We start from the raw sequence: 12,409 nt of genomic DNA on the forward strand, positions 1-12,409 counted from the left end.
CAAAGCAACTGCAGAGAGAAAACCATAATATGATTTTAAATCTAAGATACAAATATTAACATACTTTGAGAGGGTACTTCCCTGGTGGCTCATCTGGTAAAGCATCCATCTTCAATGCAAGAGACCTGGGTTTGATCACTGGGTAAAGATCCCCTGGAGAAGGAAATGGCAACCCACTCCAGTATTCTTGCTGGGAAATCCCATGGACAGAGGAGCCTGGCAAGTTAAGAGCCCATGGAGTCACAAGAGTCAAACAAAACTTAGTGACTAAACTACCATCACCTTTAAAAATAAATACTTTTGAGAATAAAATATATTAAAGTGATATAATCCCTAGGAACAAACTGTCACATAATGTAACTTGGTTTAACTTTCAGTTGTCTGAAATACCATTTACCCTGAGTCCATAACCAAATTACTTTTAATAGGACCAGCACCATATAAAAGATTGTTTACTGAAGGTATATTCTGTACCTCAGAAACACAAGGTTGACCATGCCCTTTTGTTAAGCTGTATACATATAATAAAGGAGAAACAAAAAAACTCCAAACCCAGTTTTCTTTTGTAAGAAATGTAAGTGCAAGATCAACACTGAAGCAAGCAGAATTTATGGCAAACAAGCACTGAAGAAAAAAATGGCATAAAATACTTTTCCTAGATCACTCAGAGAAGGTGGGGTCTATAAGTTTTTGCTATTTCCTATTTGCTTCACGTAGATAGAACAACACAATTTTTCTAGTTTCCACGTGAAATGCCATATTTACAGATGTTTCAGACTTGAACTAAACATAAACAAGTCAACAGGGAAGAGACTGTGGACTTGATCTTTTTCAACAGCAGAGAGCAGGTAACTTTCTTTTAGATACTTAAAGGAACAAACTTATTAACTCCCCTTAAGAGAAAAACATCAATTTGACCTAAGATATCCACAACCCTGGCAAGTTTTTTTGACCAACACTTGCAAATATGAATTTCAATGTTAACACAAATAAACACCTTGCCTAGGGAGAATGAGGTAGTACTTAATCTGTGCCCACCCACCCCAGGAAGTTAAACTAAGCAAGCTGTGTATGTTAATATTATTTTAAGGTATATTTAACGGTTTCAACTCAAACACTTCTCAGATATAAATCTTTTCATTCTGCATTTAAAGGCCATTAAAATCAGGGAGAGGTGGAGCAGAAGAGTTTTATATAAAAACAAAATCCTTTGAAAGTCACATGTAATTAAGATGATTTCTTTACTATGAATTTAGTTTCAGCAAATGTCAAAAAATAAAGTTAATAGACAATGACTATTCAAAAATCCCCCCAAAAGCTTTAAGACAGAAGGGTTATCAGTGTTTATGCTAAAAGCTCAAATTTGATTTCCTGCAGGGCTTCATTTTACGTATCATTTTAATAAGCCCTTATTGGAATGCCAATGTTATAACACATAAAACACACGTAACTGCTAATGGCTGACCCAGTAACGCATAAAATGACAAGTGACAAAAACACAAGGGCAGAACTTATTGGGTCCTCTGTATCAGAGCAAGCAGTACTACATAAGCCCCAAATACATCAAGGAACTATAAAACACAAATAATTTCTGGTGTTCAGATATCGTTGAAGTTTGTAGGTTAAAATGTCCATTAATAAGTGAGAAATACGAATGTCAAAAATACTAAGGCCATTTGTTGTTTTCCCATCTTTGCAGGGGCAGCACTCTCTCTGTCCCATTAGCAGCCTTCCCTCCCCATCTCACACATGAAAGGGGAGGAAACCTTGCTGCTGAGCATAATCAGCCCTTTACCTCTACTAGAAACTCTGTGAGGGTCAAAAGAGGGTTTTTTGGGGTTTTTTTGGCTTGTTGATTTAGTCTGAAAGCTAGTACTTTACAGTTTGAGATCAAGTACCAAGTATAGTTTTTTTTTTTTTTAATGAGTTCAGGAAGCCTGTTGCTCAGTCATTAAGTTGTGTGGAACTCTTTGCAACCTTCAGGAAGCCTGTGGCCCCTGGTAAACCTGAACACTGCATCTGCAGCTCTGAGATGAAAACCTGGATGTTTAATTAGAGAATGGGCACAAATGAAATTGTCCAGGGAGAACATAAAACGCAAGAAGGCAGACAAAGACAAGTAACTGCAAGTACTATTTCAAGAATCACAGGAACATGAAGAAAAATTAGAGCTAAATATGTTCATGGATTTGGCAATCAGGAACAATAAGGACACAAACTGATTAAAAGCACAAGGATTTGGTTCCATTAGCTTGCAATATGGTCTGTTTTCCTTATTAAGGCACAGTGAAGTTATAACATTTTTGAAAATTACATTTAAATCTACTTTGTATTCAGTCCCTCTAAGCCAGAAAATTCCTTTAAGGGGAATGAAACATTTACTTATATGTAATACAGATCCCTGAAATTACTCAAGAATTCTTATAGGAAAAAGGCCCAATTTATATTGAGAGTGGACAAAAAAGTTTAATTTTAAAATCTTTGTACTACTTAAAGTATTAAAAATTCTGTCTTGTTTTCAAACTACCAAGTCTATAACTAAGACTAAGGAAATAGCTCAACCTTGGTTCCAGGTTAAAGTTATCTTTTTAGGACCAACAAACATTCTCATAGTACCAAATATAGATATTCAGTAAAAAAGCAAGTCAGGTTTTAGGTGGACAAGTCTTTGTTGAATAACTCCCAGCTCTCACTCACCACCACCCAATGTGAGAAGCCCTTTTTCTTCTCTAGTTCAGTTAATGGCTGCTATACTACTTTGGCAAGTGGGAATAATAAAAAAATAAAATTGACTTCCCTACTTAATCTGCCAATATTGACCATAAGAACTTTTGAGCTGCTGGAAATCTTCACCTAGCAAAGCTTCAAATACTAAAATTAAAATTCATACTTATACAAGTGATTTAAAGAGGCAAGTTTTAATATTTCATAATGGTGCAGGAATCTTAATGAATATATACCAAAAATGATTACAGTTTCATTTTTATTTTAAAAAACCAGTTAAGAGGACGACAGAAAAACAACAGAAGACCAAGAATACTGAAAACACCCTTACAACTTCATGTATATTACAGTACTAGCAGTTTTTATTCTGTATTACTAATCACGTCTAAATTTAAAAAAATTTATAGAATTTCACATTCTTGTGGGGTATACAGACAGGGAGAAAACGGGAAGAAAGTAAATACAGATAGAAGCAACAAGTTTGAAAAGGGCCCTCAAACTTCAGATGGTATACTCCTTGATTTCTTTTTAACTTTCAGGAAATTACAGGTGCTCCTGGGTATTTATCATCACACTTTTTACACCTGATTCCAAACTTAAGGATTATTTTGCTATTCGAATCTGAAAAACTTAAGTTTTCTCGGAAATGAATCGATATTCCTTGGCGCTGTGGCCCAGAAGCTAGACTCTCTACTCAGTCCAGTGGCCTTTCCCGACTCGTGGCTGATTCCAGCTCCCACATTAGGGATCTGCCACCTTACGTAAGTATACTTCGTAAGGAGAAAGGCAGATAAGAAAATAGGGCGACAAGCCTTTCCCTTCACAACAGCCGTCACATCCCCATCAGGAGCGTCCCTCGGGGGGCTTTCCCCAGCGAGCCGCAGCTGCTAAGCAGTATGGGGGAGGGGAAGCGCCCTCAGTCAACTCTTCCTCTTCAGGCCGCCGACGCCGACCGCACCACAGACTACTCCGCCCCAGCCCTTTCCCCTCCCCCGCCCCCGCCTGGGTCTGAGCCAAACCCCACAGGAATGCAGCCCGGTCACATGCGCTGCGGCGACGGTGGACGTGCCTCTCCCCCCGCGCCCCAAGGAGACCCAGCGCCATCTTGCCCTGACGCAGTTCCTAAAGTCACGGGAGAATTTGTTTCCTCGTCCGCGCCAGCGCCCCAAAGTTTCGCAGAGGCCGAGCCGGGGCCCTCACCTCGCGCAGGGACAGGAGAAATGGTCAAGGAAGAGCCTTTAGATTCCCCTCGCCACAGCTTGTGTTCGGAGTCGGCCGCGGCAGCAACGAACACCATCGTCACTTCTCCCTCTCGGCCTTTGCAACAGCCTCCCCCGACGGCTCTGGCCCCACCCGCTGCTGCAGCATGAGGTCACTGCTAGCCAATCAGGACGCGCTCGACCCAACACATCAGACACTGATTGGCTGCGTGGACCACCTCTGCCTCTCCCCACCCAGCTTACCGAGCGCTCCGGGTCGCTGTGGAGCAAGAAGACGGAAACCGCCATTTCGGGGAAAGACCCCGAAAACAAGAACCGCAATCACCGTGTCATTTTACTGGGGAAACCCTTTATTTTTTGGCCTACCCTTTTGTTCTTAGATAACCGTCTGTCTGACCCTCCCCCGTTTAGTCAACTGCCATCTAAAGGAATTCCCGATGCCCTCCCCGCACATTATCCCGCGGCGGGGAAATCGTTCCCCCGGGCCAAAGAAGTAGGAGGTAGCGACGGCAACTGCACCGACGGCAACGACAGCTTTTTACCCCGATACACGGTGGCAGGGAGGCGGCGCTGACGGTGGCTGTATTTTTCCAGCTGCTTCTCCCCCCGACCTCTTCCGTTTCTGGCTCCTCCATCGAGACGGCGCTGGACTCAACAGCTCCGCTTTTATCCGGTGCTCGGAGCCTGCGCACTGAAGCCGCCTCAGCCCCTAGTGGGCGTCGAGTGACACCCTAACCGAGTTCACCCCGCTCCGGAGGCCAGACTTGGGGGGGGGGGGGAGGGGAGGAGGAAAGAATAGGACAGAGGTGGTTTTGGGAGTGGGAGAAAGTGCTTGCGGGGAGAGAGGGGGGCTCTTTCCAAGGCCTACAATCGTTATCCTTCCACCCAGTAGTGTCGCGCCCAAGCTCACCGATATCCAGACTTAAAGGCTACTCAGGGAAAGGGGATAAAGAACCAATCCCATCAAATACCGAAACTTTCCCAAACCTTCGGTGAATTGTTGAATGCATCTGTTGTGAAATAGATGGAGATTCTGTTGACCGCTCTGCCTCCAGTTGGCTGTCTTCGAGCCTCCGTGGAGAGGCAACGGCGGGCGGCAGCCCATAAGCAAAATGGCGGCGGGCAGCTTCGTCCCCTCCCCCTCTGCCCCTGCGGAGCGGGGCGGGCGGGCCCCGTGCACTTGCCGCCGCCGCCGCCGCCGCCGCCGCCGCGGCCGCCGCCGTCAGCCGCCATTTTCCCAGAGCGAGAGGCAGTGACACTGAGCGGGCGCAGGGGGCTGAGTCGGAGACTGTACCTGAGTTCGGGAGCGGCAAATAGAGGGGGTATAGACACTGTGAGCAGCCTCGCCGTAGCCTCTGCGTTCCTGTTGATTGTCTCTGTGCCCCCTCCCCTACTCCTCGTTTGCTGGCGAAGAGGCTGAGCGCTGCTGTTTGGGGAGGGGGTGTGTGGAGCCGGGTCCTGTGTCTGCAGTGGCTGCTGTCGGGGGATCGTCTGACCGCGGAGGTGTGGAGAGACTCCTTGGGGGTCGAGCAAATAACGGGGTTCGGGTGTCTGGTGTGTGAACATCACAGGTCAGTGCCTGACGTCTCCTTGGGAGTTCCTGGGGTTTGCTGGGTGGAGGGACGTGTGTTTCCAGGGGGAGGGGGCTTTCTCATCTTTATCCTTACGGTGTGGGGGAGTCGACGTCGACTCAGGTGTCTTGGCGGGGGCTAGACGTTGCTTGTTTGATTTGAATATATCCTTTTTCCTCCTTGTTCCTAGGAAGGGAGTATTATGGCGGGTTTTGGGGTTGGGGAAGGGGAAACTGGCAGTTAAACCCCCTTGAGAGTGGGAGTTAGGGAGGGGGCGCACTCGTCGCCGGCAGCGGGTTAGAGCCGCTTGGGTAAGGAGGTAGGTTTGTGACTGTTGTTAGTAGGGTTTGTGTCGAAGTGGTCCCAGGAGCTGCCAGCTCTCTCCCTTTCCTCTACCGCATCTTGTTCAGGTGCTGGGAACCCGTATAGGCCCCATTTTCTTCTGCTGCTTCCATTTGTCGCCTGGCAGTCTCTGGTTTAATTTTCTCGTAAATACGAAGGGGGTGGCAAGAACGCCTTGGGTATATCCCTTTGTGGGAGAACAAGTCAGCTCCTCATCCTCTCCGGGAGAGGGTAAACCCGCCCCTGAGGTGGTCACCCCAGCACCCAGCCGTCTCAGTCTGCCCCCCGCCCCCTCCCCGCTTGCATTATCGTCGCCCTTTACTGTAGCGGAGGCTTAGAAGCCACAATATGGCACATTTCAGGAAAGCTGATTTTGACCAAGGGATTGGCACAAACACTGTGGCAGCAGACACAGAAGAGAAACAAACGGTTCACTGTGCTAAACAGGGGAGGAGGAGAGAGCAAACAATCCGGAGGGCTCTCTTCCATCGGCCTTAGCTCCTTAGAGATGCATTCTTGCTGGACTGTGTTTTACGAACGATACAGTTTAAAGTCAAGGGGGAATCGCTAGAGTTAGCTTCAGAGAGAGCCCCGTTTTGCCCGTTTCTCCTCACCTTTTAGAGATGTGAATAACATAAGGTGTTAGGAGTTCTGGAGACCTTGGAGAGAATTAAGTGAAGTGCATTCAGCTCTAGGCTGGAGACATCAATACCTAATTGGAAAACAGTCAGTTTTTCCTTTAATCTCCTAGATGGCCAGTAAAAAGTGAAATTTCCCTCTTTTGTCCTTTACAGATTCTAAAAATGGCGGCCCCAGGCTGATGTTGTGGTAATCTAATCAGCTCGGGTCCTCCACACCCCTTGCAGTGCGTTTGTCTGCAGCATATTACAGGCTTATTATGTTTACATGAAGAGGCTGGGCCTTTTTTCACCTCCCCAAACCGTTTACAAAGATGTGTCGATTTTACTGCAAATTGCAAATGCTGTGTTTTAGTTGATTAGTTTTACGGGTTTTTCCTGAGAGGCAAGTAAAATGACACCACGTTTCAAAAACTAAAAAGCACTCAGGTGTTTTTATTAGAAATTTCAGCAGTGAGGTCAGGTGCTCTTACATATAAAAAAATTATTAGGGGGCAAATAATAGTTTTTGTTTGGTTTAATCCAAGCGTTTTTCGTTCAATAAGCTAAAGTAAATTAAAATATTTAGTAAGTGTGCAAGTACAGCCTATTCTGTAAGAATCGATGTTTTAATCTACAGTAGAACGTTTCTCATTCAACCTTTGACCAATTTTGTGAATTTTGGTTTTTGTACTCTTTCAAATTAATTTTTAGGGAGCTGTACAAACAAGCCTAAACCTGTTACTTCACTGGGTGTGGAGGTGCTTGTTCTTCTCACTATTAAATTTTGCATCCATTTTCCCCATATATTTAAGCGTTGCTTAGGAATTTTGTAAGTTGATTGTGTATTTGATAAAGTAGAGCTCTGTGCTTTGCTGCCCTGTAATTGTCTTATAACATATTGTCACAATTATGTAAGTAAAAAAGTAAAGCTCTAGCTCTTGATATTGTTCCTTGCCAAACATGTCCATTTATTTACTGGCTATGGGATGTGAACTTTAGTCTGTTTTAGTGGGACTTTAAATAAAAGTCATATCATAATAAGGCCTTGAATCTGGGCAGAAAATGAAATGATGTCACTTAACTTTACAAGTGTGAATGATTAGAATTCATCTGTCTAGTGGGAGGGTGATCTTTTTTGGCCTGAAGTAAGCAGTGAGATATGAGTGGGTCATTAATGGTATTTAATGACTGTTCTGATTGTGGAGCAACTGGAAGATGAGTGCCTTTCAGTCCAGTACTACTTAAAGAGGTTGGAGAGTGTCCACTATCTAATGATTCTCTTATTCCATCGTAAATTCTGCTCTAAAATATTTAGAGTGGGATAAGAGATTTATGAAGCTCGCGTGAAGTAGACTGATAATTTCTAATTTACAAAATAGTAGAAATTACTAGCTTAGGGAGTTTCATCATGGAAGACGGAACACACTGCCTTGCTTAAAATCTTTGAAATGTTTTAAGATGAAATGTTGGTGGGTAGTGGGAGAGTTTGTGTAGGGATTTGGGGTCATTATTCATTTGTATTATGTTCTCAGTGAGCATTTCATTCAGATCCTCAACTGCTGTGTAAAGATTGCGCGTTTATAGACTTAGGTGATTAAGATCTGTGGGTTAAGATCAGAGGGTTGGTACTTTAAACTTATTACCTAATGTAGGAAATAAGTATACTCCTAGGAAAACTTGGTTTATGTAGTCATAGGAGGGAATGCTGTCTATACCTGTGTTTTTGTTGATCTTGACCTTGATCAAGTCTAGACATATAAGGCATTTGGATTTATTTGGCTTCAAAGAAACAATACAGAGTTGGAGATTATGAGAAAAGATGCCTTCACTTGTATGAGCTTTCTTCATACTGGCCTGTTTCATTGCTTTGGGGTTTGTTTCTTTTTGTTTTCTTTTGATATGTTTTTGGTCTCTATAAAATGAGTCTGGCTTTTTATTTGTTTGTATATTACCCTTTATAAAAAACATGGTTGTAGATGTTTGCTTTTGATTCTTGTGTACTCCAGTTGACTGTGTATTTTGGATTGTTAAGGCAAATTTATTAAAAGGTGAGGCATGATTTTTGTTCACAGAGAGTTTTGAAACATTTGGCCCTTGGGGCAAAGCTAGTCAAATGGTCTTTGTTCTTAAGGTGGCCAAGTTTGAGGGATTAGTTGTTTATCTGTTTAAATGGATCTGTAGAAAATCATAACATAATTGGAGAGCAAGTTTTATTTTTAGAGACTATGTTTTGATCATGTTTCTTTTTTGTTGTCAGGATAAGTTATAGGATCCCTTTGATATCAATTTAAGTTTAGAACCTTTACAGGGCTTCTCATTTCTCTTCAACTCTTTAGGTCTCTCTGATAACTCTTCTACAATTTTGCCTTGTCTATTTTCCTCACAGCTTCCAGCCAGAGAATTTTTACCCTATATACCACAGTTAACCCTATGAATTCTTGACTCCAAAAATGAAAAAGTGAGGCAAAAAGCCAATTAATAAGTTAGGAAAAACTCTTCTCAATACATACCATGGTGGTCTTAATGGAATTGTAATTTATTAAGTTGATTTCTAAGAATAGTATACCCTTTTTAATGCATCAAACTCCTAAAGAAGTGTATGGTTTTATTTTTTAAAGTGTATTATTCTAATAGCTCTTTTCTGGAAATTATTGCTGGGACATAAAATGTGTACTATCACTGTGTGTTTAAAGTATTGTATAAAATCACAGAACTTTGAAGAGCTATCAAAAAACTGCCTTAAAGAATAGTAGTATGGAATCTTAAGAAATGTTTATTTTTAAAAAATATTTTAATAATATATAATAGTGTCTGTATCCAAGGGAGTCATTCTTAGCAGATAGTAGGTGCTCATTTGTTTGTTCAGTTTAAAGCTTTTGTTTAAGTGAATATGTTTACATCTCACATATTCAGAGTGATCAGGGACATTCCTTGCATGTATTAGAATAAATGTTAAATATTTGTATTCTGCGAGACTTTTTAATATTGAGTATAACATTATTTTTATTTTGTGATAAAGTTTTTTGTGTTGATTGGCAGAGTAACAAGACAGATACTATTTGAGATATTGCCGTGTAAATTTTATTCAGTTTGTAGGCTGGGTTTAAAATTGGAGTGGATCCCCCCCCCCCTTTTTTTTTTGAACTGCCTCTTTTGTAATAATGTTGGGAGGAGCCTCATTTTTTCTTTAAAATATTTTTGTTACCTAACAATATGAAGAGCAGTATTTGTGGTTCAAAACTATAAAGAAGGTAGTCAGTCTTGTATTTCACTTGTATTTCTTTTGATTTGAAATGAATTCTTGTGGACGGCTTATAAGTCAAATTTTATTTAAACTGGAAAGCCGTATTTTATTGTTAGGTAAAATGTACACACCCTTATCAGATGTCATTGGGTTATTTACCAGAATTGTTTAAGCTTTTGGGGGTATTGAATATTTTCCATGCAACAGGTCAGTCACAGAATTTGTTTTTGATGTGTTGCATTAAGATGTCATCAAAACAGGCATTATGCCTTTTAATGAATAAATAATTGATTTATAATTTAGTGGATAAATAATTACACATCCATAATTTTAAATTAAAATGTTTGTTTTTGCATTTTAAAACTATCTCAAATGTGAAATCTGGGTTTAACATGAGAAGCAAAATAAGTACAGCTTTCTTTCTTTATTTATACAACTGGAGAAGATTATAATTTTCTAGCAACTCTTAGATTGCTCAATTTAGAACTAATCCAAACAAACAAACATTTTTGGTTCTGAGGCTTATTATTGAGAAAGATAATATTGAGTAATCATACCTGTGTTATAACCAACATGGGTGCAGCATCTAAGGTCTGAGCCTGTGGCAGAAGCTAAATATATAATAAAACAGTGAGATTGAGTTAGTTTTGGATTGTGGTATTTATAATTTCAAGTTTACATAGTTATCTAACATTTTATCTGAGACCAGAAATTAAAAAAAAAAAACTTAAAGATTTATGTTGACTTTTATTCTCAAAAGATATTTAAAATGTAATTTTTATTTAAAGGCTTAAATAGAATTTACTATGATAAATTAATTTAAATAATTTAAACTTTAGGGTTAAATAAGTTTAATAATATGTTTTCCATTTTTCTTACTGTTTGGTCTGTCAGGAGACTTATATGAGAAAGATACACCCTTCTAATTTTTTTTTTCCCCCACAGATTAATGAGGTGATAGTTTCTATTTTTGATTTTACAGAGAGATCTTTTGTATTCCTCATATTTTGTATGTCACTTAAAGAGAGACAACTTTATAGAATTTGAAAGCTCATTTCATCTTTAATCATGTGGCAAAAGACTCTCTTGATGTGAGAGATTTGAATGGTTAGGACTTTACTTCAGTAGCCATAAATTGATGGAGTTGGGGGCAAGTCTGAGGTTAGTCTGATACATAGTAACTCTTCTTGAGAAAGTGAGTTTGAAAGTAAGATTGTTTCTTTTGGAATTGTTTGCATTTCTCCTTAAATGAAGCTGCATAATTGGTTGAATTTGACAGGGCCTTATTACATCTTGGCTTTAAACTTCCACCTAAACACTATTTTTGAAGCACAGACAAAAGATTAATTTGAGTAGCTACTGTTTCCCTTGTTCCATTTATTTCTACTTCTGAAAAGCTTACTGTTTTAGGATTTGTTTGGATGTAAGGAACAGAAATCAGCTCCAGCTAGCTGAAGTAAACGATTTGTTATAAGGCTGTAGGGAAATCTCACAGAACTTATTTGAAGAAAGTGCATTTGGGCCTCACAAGAATTGGCAAGGTGTCAGAGAGCCAGTATTCTCCATCTTGATCCCTCTAATTAGCTGTGACGGGTAAAGGAGATGGTAGTGGTTTGAGTTTTTATGGTGTGTGTGTAGGGGGTAGGGTGGGGAATAGTTTCCTTGGATGGAGGGCAAGAGAAAAACACCTCTAATTCATCTGAAAATAACTGCCTTTCCCCCAGATACCCAGATGTATCTGGGAAGATTTCTAAAACTAAATATTATCAAACTGATGATTTTGTTTCTTAATTTAAAAATGCTATATTGCATGTAAATAAATATGTATGTGTATGTTGACCAATTTCCCCAGAAAAACCAGGGTTTTCATTTTTGTTTTAATTTGTAATAATGTCAAACTTACAGGCAACAGGCAAGTTACATGAATGGTACGAAACTTGCCCTTATATCTTTCATCCAGATCCCCTGATTTTTAACATTTTTTTCACTATATACTATATTGTTTTCTCTGAAAGTTTTTTAAACATTTGGGAGTATATTGTATACATTGTGCCCTGTTAGAGCCCTTAATACTTAAGTATGCATTTCGTAAGAACAAGCATCCCTTCTTAGGTAACCAGAGTGTTAAATTCAGGAAAATTAGCTGAGATGTAATACTTTTATCTAGCTTTTTGGCCATATTCCATTTTCATCAGTAGTCCCAATTATGCTCTTTATTAGTTTTTTTTTTTTTTCTGATACAATAGCCAATCCAGGATCATAGATTGCATTTAGTTCTTAGATCTCTTTAGACTCCAATAATTTGGAAAAGAGTTCCTTAGTTTTTATTTAGTCATGACATTGGCAGGCTAGTTATTTATCCAGTTCCCCTCAATTTGGGTTTATCTAAGGATTCTTCATAATTAAATTCAGATTTTGCATTTTTGGCTGGAATACTGGATAAGTAATAAGTGTTGTGTTTGTTTTTATTATCTGGAGGTACTTGATATTTGTTTGCCCACTACTAGTATGTTCATTTTGATTGCTTGCTAAGGTATTGAGTAGTTTCTCCATTTTATAGTAAATTGTTTCTCATTTTGCCATTATTAAGTAATTTGTAAAGAGATATTTTGAGATTGTATAAATATTCTGTTCCTCATCAGACTTTCCTCTCCTAGATTTAGCATCTATTGATGATTCTTGCTTGAG

General features: G+C 40.0%; 1 protein-coding gene across 8 annotated transcripts in view; it reads left to right on the plus strand.

Moving 5' to 3' along the window:
* Positions 1–5,175: 5,175 nt before the first annotated feature.
* The window catches only part of KMT2E (lysine methyltransferase 2E (inactive)), a 91,168-nt gene continuing 83,934 nt past the window's right edge, over positions 5,176–12,409 (plus strand). For 7 of the 8 annotated variants that reach the window (XM_059885693.1, XM_005205364.5, XM_059885694.1 and 4 more), the window contains exon 1: positions 5,184–5,515. The gene's annotated coding sequence lies outside the window, so the exon portion shown is untranslated. Of the gene's footprint in view, positions 5,516–12,409 lie in introns of all 8 variants that reach the window. The other variant, NM_001082451.3, reaches the window with a different exon arrangement.

This window comes from Bos taurus, chromosome 4 (assembly GCF_002263795.3).
Source record: "Bos taurus isolate L1 Dominette 01449 registration number 42190680 breed Hereford chromosome 4, ARS-UCD2.0, whole genome shotgun sequence".
In the NCBI taxonomy this organism is placed as follows: domain Eukaryota; kingdom Metazoa; phylum Chordata; class Mammalia; order Artiodactyla; family Bovidae; genus Bos; species Bos taurus.